A 12,198-nucleotide genomic window follows, 5' to 3' on the forward strand; every position below is an offset into this window, starting at 1 on the left:
AAATGCATCCACGAGGACAACGATGTATACATTGTGTAGGGTCTACATAATGCATTATATAGATACTACGTGTCATAACAGGAATAACTTTGTTTCATTCCAAAATAATAGCAAGTACGGATGATATTGACACAAAACAACATAAAATAAATATTATTTAATATTTAGATTTTATATTTAAATAATTAATTTAATGATTATGTAAATAAAAATAATATATTTAAATGGAATAAAAATATAAAATATTTAAATTAATACATCAAAATTTATTTGATAAAAAATTGTGTAGAAAATTACATTACAATAATACCAAAAAAAATCTATGAAAAATTAAAAAATAAATAACATAGTTAAAATTATATTTTTATTCCGGATGAAGGATTGGTCGATAGTAAGATAATTATCATTGCTCATTAATTATGTTTATCGTACGTATAGTTGTATGTATAGTTCTCATAGGATATAGTTCTCATAGAATAATAATATTTTGTAAAATCGTATTCATATCCTTGTGCATTTATTGTATTTGTTTCAAGTTGGACTTTAGTTTAATATCCCTCTTTATCTTCTTCTGAGCCACCGTCTTCTAAGACATTTTTCACTTTTTGTTTTCGAGCTAGTGTTTTATTTCGACATTCTCCATCAAGCCAATTCTTGTATTCAATGCACATTTTCAAACTGTGTTGACTCAAGCATGAGCTCTTTGGTAATGCTATTACAGTTTTTTCGCCTCAAGAAAAAGTACTTTCGGATGCAACATAAGACAGTTATGATGTTAAAATATCACGATTAATAGCCAAAAGTGTTGGAAAACTTTATTGAACTTTCCACCAATTTAATACATCAAAGCCATCAATATCATTTTCCATAGATGAATTTATATAAAGATGTCATTCGGATGCAGCCACTTTATCTGTTACACAAAATTTTTTTATAGTTTTTAGGGAAAATTGAGATTTGCTCTGTATGTATGTTAAATTATTACTTTTAGACATAGTTTTTTATTTTTGCAATTTAAGACAATATGTGAACACAAGATCTTATTCTTATCCTTTGGCGCCAAAAATTTATTGTGAGAGGCACGTGCGCCTATGTGGAACTGCCGCTGCAGATGTGGACGTTGTCAGAGTTGATCTGGCCTATGACGTGGACCATCGGCGGCAACGACATGAAAATTTGATTTAGAAAAATGAGATTTTAATTGATTCAAGAAATTAAGATCCAAATCCAAAACATATAAACTAATGACTAACTTCTGCCCTACTTCTTCCTAATGTGATTCACGGTTTTAACTCTCGCATTTCCATAGGCCAAAACAGTGATGACGACGACAAAAATGTCCTCTTCCCCTTCAACAACTCAATTCCATAACTCAAAATATTTACTCTCTTTTCCCTATGATGGACTCGTCGGAGGCTTAGAAATTTGTCAACCCCGTTTGAATTGGCTTATGGCGGAGTTTTTGGCTTCTATTTCTAAAAAAACAGTTTGTATATGTTTGCATTTACTTCTGTCTAAAAGTAGAAGTAGTTTTTTAAGCTGAAGAAAGCTTTTTTCATAATCACATTAGAGTAGCTTTTGAAATAAGACAGAAGAAACATTTTTCAATTAAAATGATTGTTTTATCTTTTTTAATAATAATAATAATAATAATAATAATAATAATAATAATAATAATAATAATAATAATAAATACTATAATATAATATAATATAAAATAATTAATTTATGTATTATATTTTAATAAAAATTAAAAATATAATTAAGTATTATTTTTAATTTATATATTATATTTAGATTAAAATTTAAATTTGAGATACAAAATTTAAATAGAAGTATATAAATTTTTTAATTATACTAAATTTATTAATATAATTTATAAAATTTTAAAATCAATATAAAATACAAATAATTTAATACTATTATATTGTAATTTTATTTTTAATTGGTATATTATCCTTAAAATTAAATTTTAAAATATAAATAATCAAATTTAAAAAATATATTTTTTATACTATAGTTTAAAATCTTAAAATAAATTATGAAATTTTTATAGAAACATTATTATATTAATAACATGTCTTTTTGAGTAATTTTAAAGGTTTAAAAGCACTCTCAACTCTATAACGTTCAAACAGTTTTTTTAAAAAAACTATTTTTATAATCATTTATCCAAACACAAAATTGAAGTACTTTTGGCTTCTTCTTTTGATTTTACTTTTGACTTATGCTTATTTTTTAAATCAATCCAAACGGGCCCTTAGTTTGGCATTTGGAGACCCAACACGACCTGAGATAACGATACCCAACACGACCCTAAGACAACGATACCCAACTCCTCTTCTTCGATGAAAAGAACCACTGCCAAAAAACAATCTATTTGTAGCAATTTTATGGTCCGTAATAATAAATTTGTAGCAAAAAGTGGTTTTTGTTACAAAAATTGTCGTGACAAAAAATTATATTTGGTCAACTTTTATTTTTATTTTTTTCGCTTATTTCTTTGTACCAAATACAATTATAACGAATATCATCCTAAATATATTTATTATGTTGGTCAAACCGTAACAAAAGAATAAATATAATATTTATATATGATATATATATACATCTAAATAAAATTATTATAAAAATTTTTAAAAAAATAAAAAGAAATATGTAAAGGTGTGATAACACTTTCACAAATCGGATATACACACAACATCTGAACATTGTTTATAATTCGATGTTCATTTATCCCCAAATCGATTACCATCCCTCCTTAACCGTCATCAAACAATAGCTTCGTTGTCGGCCACGGTTCCACCGGCGATGGCTGGCTGTTGTCAATCCGAAAGATAATCCTAGGCTCGCCCTTATGTTTCTTTGGGTACTTTTTTGTGTCGCCTCGCTTCGGTCTCTCCCTAGAAGTCAAGTGATTCACATCTTGGCTGCGCAATATTTGTTTTTCGTCCACCTGTTGTCAGGTTTTTGGGTCTCCCTTTCCCCGTCTGGTCTCCCCCATCGTTTTTGCAAGTATTGTGGTGTTTCGGTGCTTTGGTATATGTATATAATTCTTGTGGGTTGTCCTGGCTTGGTTGAGGTGGCTTGTTGAATGAGGTTGGTGTCCTGTGATTGAGGTTGGGTCCCATGGATCTTGGTTCGTCTTCCCCGTGTCCCTCTTTGGCTGATGCAGTGGCTTCCAATTCACGCTCGTCCGCCAACTGCTCGTCAAAATACCTCAACTGCTTCTAAGTCTTTCATTGATTATTTGAGTCGGTTATTTTCTACACTTTTACTAGATGTAATAATTGTTTAGCTATTGCCTTCTAGTCTATTACAATTTGGAACTTGCTGCTAATTATAAATTTTCCTTAGTTGGGAAATTTATTTACAGCTACAATTTGCACGGATTGTAAAGGTAAGTTGGAGAGAAACCCTTTCCATGTGTCATTGTCCTCTATCATTGTCTCACTGCTACAAAAAATATCAAACAATCGGATACAACCTATGCATATAGGGGTTAATAATTAACTTTGCTACTGAATGTTAAGTATGTGACTGAATTGTTGTGGTTTTATTCTGTTTTGGGGTTCAAGGTTGTCTTCAATATATTATCATTAACTACTACTTATCGAGATGCATATTCCCATAGATATATTAAATGCTTTATAGTTGAGAAAAAATGACTTGCAATTTCTATTTGATTGCCAAGGGTTCTCTTACATTTATCCATGCTATAATGGTGGACATATTTCAATTTTATTGGCATTAGCATTGGTTTTTGTATAAAATAGAGACATCAATTTTCAATATCTTTCTTTTATCTCATGGCTTGTTATTATCTGTAAATGTTGCAATGGAATTAGTTGATAGCTTTTATTGATTTTTTATATTTTCTCTCTTCAATCCAATATATGTATATACAATTATATTTTGGAAATATTTACGTTTACTTAGCTTTGATAAAATTAACTAATGTTAGGAATGTTTAACATATCAATAGATTGACATCTAATGCTTAAACAATGGATAGTTTTGGTTCTCTTCACTTTGTTGTTCATTCTCTATCCACTTGGTTGTTTGATGTTTAGGAGAATGATAATACACTCTTGTATAGCATTTAATTGATTTGACAGTATCTGAAAGTTCCAAAACTAGTACAATTGGGTTGAAGAGAAAAGAGAGTTCATAGATAAATAAAAGCTTATTTACACAATTAATTGGTTTGATTAAATTTTTGCACAATTTGAGCATTCATATGTTTGTTATGAATTTACTCCAACAAATTTAACTTTTTTGAGTCCATGCATGAATATTATATTTCTATCGTGATCTAATAATATTTATGACATTTACATAGGTGAATAAGTCTAGGATATATTGTTGTGCTATTTGATGTTTTGCATTTAAAATTTCTATTTGATATGATATTGTATTATAATTAGTTTCTTTATAACAATTTTGAGTGCAGACAGTGAAGTGTGTTGATTATTTCAAAGCTGAGGATAGACCAAGAGAGTTTGCTAACATATGTATCACCACCAAGTGGATGCATGCATCAAATAATTCATTGATATACCGATGCTTAGAAGTGAAATATAAAGAGGTGAGGCAAATGTCCTTTACTTGTTCATTCATTTGAGATTGATTGTTACAGCTGGTGCTCCTATCAAGAATTTCTTGGATCTTGATTAAAAAAGGGTTTTGGTTTATTTTCTTGTAACAAGACTCTTAAATAACCAAGTTTTCCTTGCTTTGCAGTGAGAAGAACCACCATTGTCTGTTTTGCGTGTTCAGTACCCCGAATGGCCCCATCATGGAGTTCCAAAATACACTCTTGTATTGTAGACTGTATAAGCATATGATGAAGCACTAGATTTTTATCATTTTTGAGTTAAGATGACATGCTTGCAGTTATCCATGATTATTCAGAATTCAATAGAAACAATTAAATGAAATTCATAATTTTTAATTAGAACTTATTATGAAGTGTCCAAGAGCATAAATGGAATATTAGATATGTCAGACATCACTAAGATGTGATGTTTGCAATTTTATTCTTAGAAATTGAGGTTGTCAGCAATTTATAGTCGGAGTTGATGTTGGTGTATTGACTGACTTAAACTAATAGAAACATGAGAATTTCATCAACTTCATGCGTGTTGCTTTTGAAAGCGTAGTTATGATGAAGGTGATAGGGAAAAAGCTTAGCTCAGTTAAAGACATAATCTACATGTTTGAGATGTCCTTTGGTGTTCAGTTACTTCCGTCAGGGCATACTAAAGAATTTTAATATTTCGCCATTTGATCGGCATTGATTTGTTGTGTGAAACATGCCCTAGAACAAAATATACCTTATTATTGCAGGTTTACCTGAGTCAAATGAATATATATTTATTGAGGCTAATGGTGGTTTAAATCTGCAGAGTACATCGGTATATTTTCGTGGATAACAATGTTTATGTATCATGTTAAAATTTTGATTTTTTATGTTTGGGAGTTATGGAAATGCACTATCTCACTGATTTTGATGTTTCTAGATATGCAATGTTGTAGCTTTTGCAGACTACCTCAATGCAACCCTCATTATCCAAAACTTTCATTTTCACAACATTAGGAGAGATCTAAGGTTAGTTTTATTATTGCATGACTAAGAAATACCTTTATGAGCAAATTTGTACTTACTCTAGTCGTTGTTACTGGAACAAAGATGAAAATTTATGTGTATGCATGCGAATGTTGGTGGTGATATATACTAACATGATGGTTAAGGCAAACATATCTATTATGTTGGGTTCAAAAGGCATCAGATTTAAAGATTTTGGTTCTTGGTTCTATATTTAACATTTTATTGGGTTACTTATATAGTTTGGATTCACTAGCCATATGAATGAGATACAATAATTTCATTGAATTAGACTCAATAAAATTAATAATTTTAGATTATATTATTTCAACTAGACGATTGATGATGTAATTTATCAATAAATTTAACCACCACACTGAACTTTTTCTATTATATGGTAATTATTTGATTACCGATAAAAAAAAAAATGTGTGGCTTAGTTTTGGTTTTCTTATGTATTTCCATTTTAAGCGAGTATTATTGTTTCCACTTATGATTTTACAATGCTATTCTAGATGTACATGTTTCATGTTTGATTCATCCTGAAATTCACATTGTATCGTTGATGGTATGTTTGATTAGTCTAACCTAGTTTGACAGTTCAAAGACATACATCATAAAATTCAGCAAGCATCTTTTTAAAAACATTCTTTTATTACACTCACTACTTTTTGTAGCTTACTTTCTCTATAATATACAAATATATGTTATTTATTCATTCTCCATTTTCTTCCGTTGATTCACATGATGACTGATAGTTATTTCGATCCATTCTATTTCCACCTATATAATGATGCTTTTGTAGTATGCTTTTATGATGCAATAGGTACCAATAATTAACCACTAAATAATTATTTGTGATATTGCATTTATTTTAGCTAACTATCTTCCTTGAGTTCAAGGTGGTGAATAGTAATTTTTCAATTAAGTGATATGTAAGTATAATGTATGAGTTGAGTTATAAATAAATATTTTTTAATCTAATATTCATCCATGTTGTTTAGAGATATCATATTTCATCATAACTAGCTCTTATTTTATATTTTTATATAGGTGATACCTAGCCATTATCAAGGGATTTGTTACCGCAGTTACAGTCCCGGAGACCGCACTTATTCTCCCAAGTAATGCCGGAGCGAAGATCCTCGATGAGGTACTCGACGGAGATAACATCAAGTGCACTTACAAGGATGTACACATTTTTTTTAAAATGTTTATTCTTTTGTGAATTAAATTACTTTAGTTGCTGATATAATTCTTATATCATTGGAAACACATTGCATTGGTTCGCTGCCTCTGTGATTTTGCACTCGATGAGCTTGATCGTTCATAACTGTATTTGTTAGTCGAACTTAGGATAGTACTGTAGTTTGATACCATATCTATTTATTCACGTATTACTTTTGGATTTGGGGATCAAGTGTTAGCAAGTTGTTAGTTAGTTGTTATGCTGTATGGCATGGTGATTTTTGGAGATGCTTTAAAGCACTATTGACGTCTAGTATTCTATTTTTGACATAAATACGAATGTTGTTGGATTGATGTCGTTTTGTAGGTATGAACAAGGATTTCAGATTAATTATAATAAAATTATGTTTTAAATTATTTGTGAACCAGATTGATCCATAACATATATTTTAACAATTGGAATTTATACGTGGCGACAAAATCCTTATTTGAGGTATGGATACCTTTTGTAGCGGATTTTTACTTACATACAATAGCCGGTACAAAAAATATTTTACGTTTGCATTAAATTTGTGCTGAATTTTTGGTTGCGGACAAATTTCGTACAAACAGCTCTCTGACAGGACACTACTTTTGTAACACATTTTTTCTTATGGACAAATATTGCAACAAAAAGCTTTTTGAAAAGATTCCATATTTGTATTGCATTTCTTAGGAGGTCCCGGAGACTGACGTGTGTGAGTTCCTTGATTCCATTTGGCAACCTGCATCTATGGTTAAGGTAAATGGCTAAATATCATACACCTGATGGACTATTTGGTTTTGCCTAAATGAATAGGTGATGTGGTTATTGAAATGAATTTGCAATGCGGCTCGAATGTGATAACATGGTTATTATACTAGGATGAGATGAATTGATTTGAGAATGACGTGTGTGATGAATACCTAGGCTGAGACATGTTATATAAATTAATTGATACATGGTGTGATTATGTGATTAATTGATAATTATTAATTATTGGTGATGCCGGTATAGGATAGCCATTGTTGTTGATTTAATGATGATGATGTAGGCTAATTACCGATTATTAGTGATGTTGGTGTAAGCTGACCATTGTTGTTGTTTTGATTACGCCTGTATAGGCTAATTACCGATGATTGGTGATGTCGGTGTAGGCTGACCATTGTTGTTGATTGGAATACACTATTGTAGGCTAATTATTGAAGATTGGTGATGCCGGTGTAGGCTGAGTATTGTAGTCGTTTTGATGACGCCGGTATAGGCTAAGTATTGACGATTGGTGATGCCGGTGTAGGCTGAGTATTGTAGTCGTTTTGATGACGCCGGTATAGGCTAAGTATTGACGATTGGTGATGCCGGTGTAGGCTAGCCGTTACGATTGAACTGAAGATTTTGGTGTAGGCTAAATACATCTATTAATGATGCCGGTGTAGGATAGCTATTGTGATTGAAATAATGATGTCGGTGTAGGCTAAGTATTGATGATTGACTATCTCAGTGTAGGCTAGCCGTTGGGTTAGTGTGATGATGTAGGTGTAGGCAAGTTGTTAGACGGGCAATGTCGGTGTATGCATACCAATGTTGTTGATGGAAAGTGAGCCATTGACAGGCTTTATGATTTGTTGTATTCCTGACTAGATATTAATTTTTTACTCATTTTTGCTGATGATTTTTCATGGGCAGCTACTATTCAGGGGTGTTCAAGCCACTAGTTTTATTGCATAGGATAGGGACTTTAGTACAATTATGTAACACTCCGGCTCAAAAGCCACACAGACCGGGTGTGTTGGGATTGTAAACTGACTTCACAAGTCAACACAAATTCTTTGAGCGCGTTTGTTCTCACTCACGCACACCCTTGGAAATTTACCAATGGGTCACCCGCCTCTAAATTGCCCTAGAGCAAACACGTTTAACTCTAAAATTCTTTTAAGTGATTTTTTGGAAAGGAATATGCACATTATGGACACGTTTCATCAATCGATTTAAACTCTATCCATCTCTATTCAAATTCGGGTCATAGATCATGCAAGCATAAAGTTTTGACCACACGATGGTTTTTTGTTGTTTTTTGATACCTCATCATTTCTATGGCATTTGAGAACTCTATAAAAAATAATAATAAATATAATAATAAGTGAGCAACCTTTTTTATCTTGCATGTTCTTGTAGCTATGGTTGATGGTTGATAATTACAACCTCTATAAGAGAGTCCTCCATGAAATAGAGGAATTCAACGATGAGGAGTTTCAAGTCCAATCCATATATAGTTCTAGATCTTGAGGTACAAGATCGGATGGAAGACGTCAATTTAAAAGATGATGCAAACTTAAGGATGACTTGGGTCACCACACTATTATATCAAAGGGATAAGGAATGCCTTATTGGCCTCATATGGGAATTCAGTGATTATTTCATATGGAACTACGACAAAATGCCAAGGTTGGCCTGGAGCCCCATGGAACATTGGCTTCTGACCAAACCCTCTTGATACCTATACAAACAACCTTCCAAGAGATTCAATCCTGACATAATCCCTATGATTAATGAAGAAATCGAGAAGTGGCTCAAGACCAATTTTATTTGCACATGTCATTACCTTGAGTGTATTTTCGACATTTTCTTATTGATAAAGAAGAAGAGGAAGTTGAAGATGTGCATCAAATTTTGGAACCTTAATCTCACCATACAGAATGATGAATATATAATTTTAATAGCCGATGTAGCCGATACAACCAAATATATTTGGCTGAGAATGATGCACACTAGATGGCCTTTCAGTGTTTAGGGGAAATTGGTATTCTTGAATGAATTGTTATATTTTTTAGTCTCAATGATATGGTAGTGAAATTTTGAGCATTTGATGACCACCTAAAGGACCTAAGAAACGCATTCATTCATATAAGACAATATGACCTCAAAATGAATCCTATGAAGTGAACATTCAAAGTCCGAGTTGGAAATACTTTGGTTTCTTAGTTCATTAGAAAGGAATTAATGTTGACTCAAACAAAACTAAATTTGTCAAGGAGCTCGTGCCTCTTCAAATATCAAGAAGCTTCAAAGCCTTATGGGAAAGAAAAATTTTATGATAGTTCATCGCTAAGACTATTGGAAAAATGAAAGCACTCGAAACATTTCTTTGAAGCAATCAATATTAATTTAAATTTGGACCAAATAGTAGGAGACGCCGCTTGACTAGTACAAACAAATGTTGGCCTCTCAACTAGTTTTGATACCATCAGCCCTTGAAAGACCCTTATATTGAGTTGTACGTAATTGCAATTGAAAAGATCATCGGCTAATTCATAGTACAAGATGATATAAAAGGGCAAGAGCTTGTTATATATTAATTGGAGCAAAACCTTAAACAATCCTATGGTGCATTACATTTCAATCGGAAAATTTTGTTAATCATTGTACTATACATGTATGAAGTTAAAGCAATATATTATTCCTTTTGAAACTAAAGTGCTATGGAAATTCAATTGGTTGTGTTACCTCTCCGAAGTAGGTTTGTTTTATGCAGCCACTTGGTTTAGTGAGCAATGAAGCTCAAATAATTGGCCCTTATTTACGAGCCATTGGGGTTGTTAAAAGATAGACTATTGTTGGTTTTTTGGCTAAACATTGGAGGATACTTCAAAGTCCAAACATATTTGCAAGACATATAGGGTTTGGAACAATAGAAAGTTCTAGATAGTGGCGGAACTAATATTTTTCGTTAGGGGATACTAATTTTTTAAATTTTAAAAGTACTCCTATTATAATCTATTTATTGTCGGATAACAATTTTGATATCATATTTTGAAAATCTTGCAGAATTATAAACTACAATGAAGACAATTATACATTGTTTTGTAATATTGTTTAAAATACATTATTTTAATTTTTAAAAAATCATCAAACATCTTTGATTAGAGTTTTTTTTAAAAAAATATTTTTACTATTCTTTACTCCTAAATAAATAAATCAAATAAAAAATTTGTGTAATATAATAATTTTAAATGTGTATGGTTTCAAAAAAAAAAAAAACACCCTATTTGTTTCTTATTTTTATATTTATAAAAAAATAATTTTATATTTAAAATATCATATCAACATTTATTTGTATCACATCAAATAATTATTTAAATTTAAATTTTACTATTTAAAACATAGACCTAAAATTCAAAACTCAAAACAAACACATTATATATATATATATATATGTTTTAACATTATTTTTTACCATTATGTACAAATATATATATAATAAAAATACACTTGGGGGAGGGGGGCAGCCCCCTTGCCCCCACACACATCCGCCACTAGTCCTAGAGAGACCATTGGTGCAAAGGTTGTCATCAAAAGTCTCAATAGAAAAATGTTGCAATTATTTCACCGATTGCTTCGAGAGTGCATCGACAACCAAGCCGAATATAAGTCACTACTACGGCCATTTGTTTCATGGTGTCTAAGAACGTTACAACTGTCCTCATTAAAGATAGCTTGCAACTAGTCATTTTCTAAACCCTAGGGAAGTTTATATATTGACATCCCCACATTCAAGACCTCTTGTGTGAAGCTCATCAATGCAGATAATATAACAATTTGAATGGATCATTTTCAGATACAGTAACTTATGAGCTTTTATTTTTCTTTTTTAAGTATCAATTTGAATTGGTTGAAGAGAGAGTATATATTACCGGTAGTAATACAATTTATACAAGATCCCTCGTGAATGGATCATTTTCGGATACAATTTATGAGCTTTTTGTTCAATTCTATTTTTTTTGTATAACTTTATTTGTACATATATCTTTTTTTTGTAACATAAGAGTCTGTTATTCTTATTTTATTTATCCAATATGAAAATTATCTAAGAAATTCAAAATTTCTTTTGCTATTATGCATTTCTAGAATCCATTTCTTTTTTACTTTTTCTTTGCAAAATGAATCTAGTTTTAAAACCAATTTCTTTTGTCTTCATTATCTATTCTATTAAATTATTCTTCTAGATTATTTATTTGAATTTTAATACGAGGATTCATTATTACATTTATATCATTTTTCATTTAAGATATTGTTGGTGATGAAGGTAGTGAATTGATATGTTTTAGAACTGGAGTTCTATAATTAAACCATACTAGATTTTCTAAATTTTAATTAATCTACTTTCTTCGAAAAATGATTGCACAGAAGGTTCATTGATTTTTAAAAAGGATATAGAAGATGAATAACTTGTTAATTCTAAATGAATTAAATATGAGAAGTATTGTTCTATTATTTTATTAATTTCTTTTCTTTCTAAATTTTTAAGATCTTCTGAAGGTATATGAGATGCAAGAATTTGAAATTCATTTGGTATTGTTATTTCATTTCATTTTAATCTATGGAT

The 12,198-nt window shown here is 30.6% G+C and overlaps 1 long non-coding RNA gene across 1 annotated transcript; it reads left to right on the top strand.

The window, feature by feature from the left end:
• Positions 1 to 2,744: 2,744 nt before the first annotated feature.
• On the top strand, positions 2,745 to 7,073 carry LOC127242191 (uncharacterized). The gene is made up of 4 exons (XR_007836740.1): positions 2,745 to 3,400; positions 4,454 to 4,588; positions 4,744 to 5,611; positions 6,662 to 7,073. It is a non-coding gene; the product is annotated as an uncharacterized LOC127242191 (long non-coding RNA).
• Positions 7,074 to 12,198: the final 5,125 nt, after the last annotated feature.

Source organism: Andrographis paniculata, unplaced genomic scaffold, assembly GCF_009805555.1.
Source record: "Andrographis paniculata isolate CXL003 unplaced genomic scaffold, ASM980555v1 Contig86END, whole genome shotgun sequence".
Classification (NCBI taxonomy): domain Eukaryota; kingdom Viridiplantae; phylum Streptophyta; class Magnoliopsida; order Lamiales; family Acanthaceae; genus Andrographis; species Andrographis paniculata.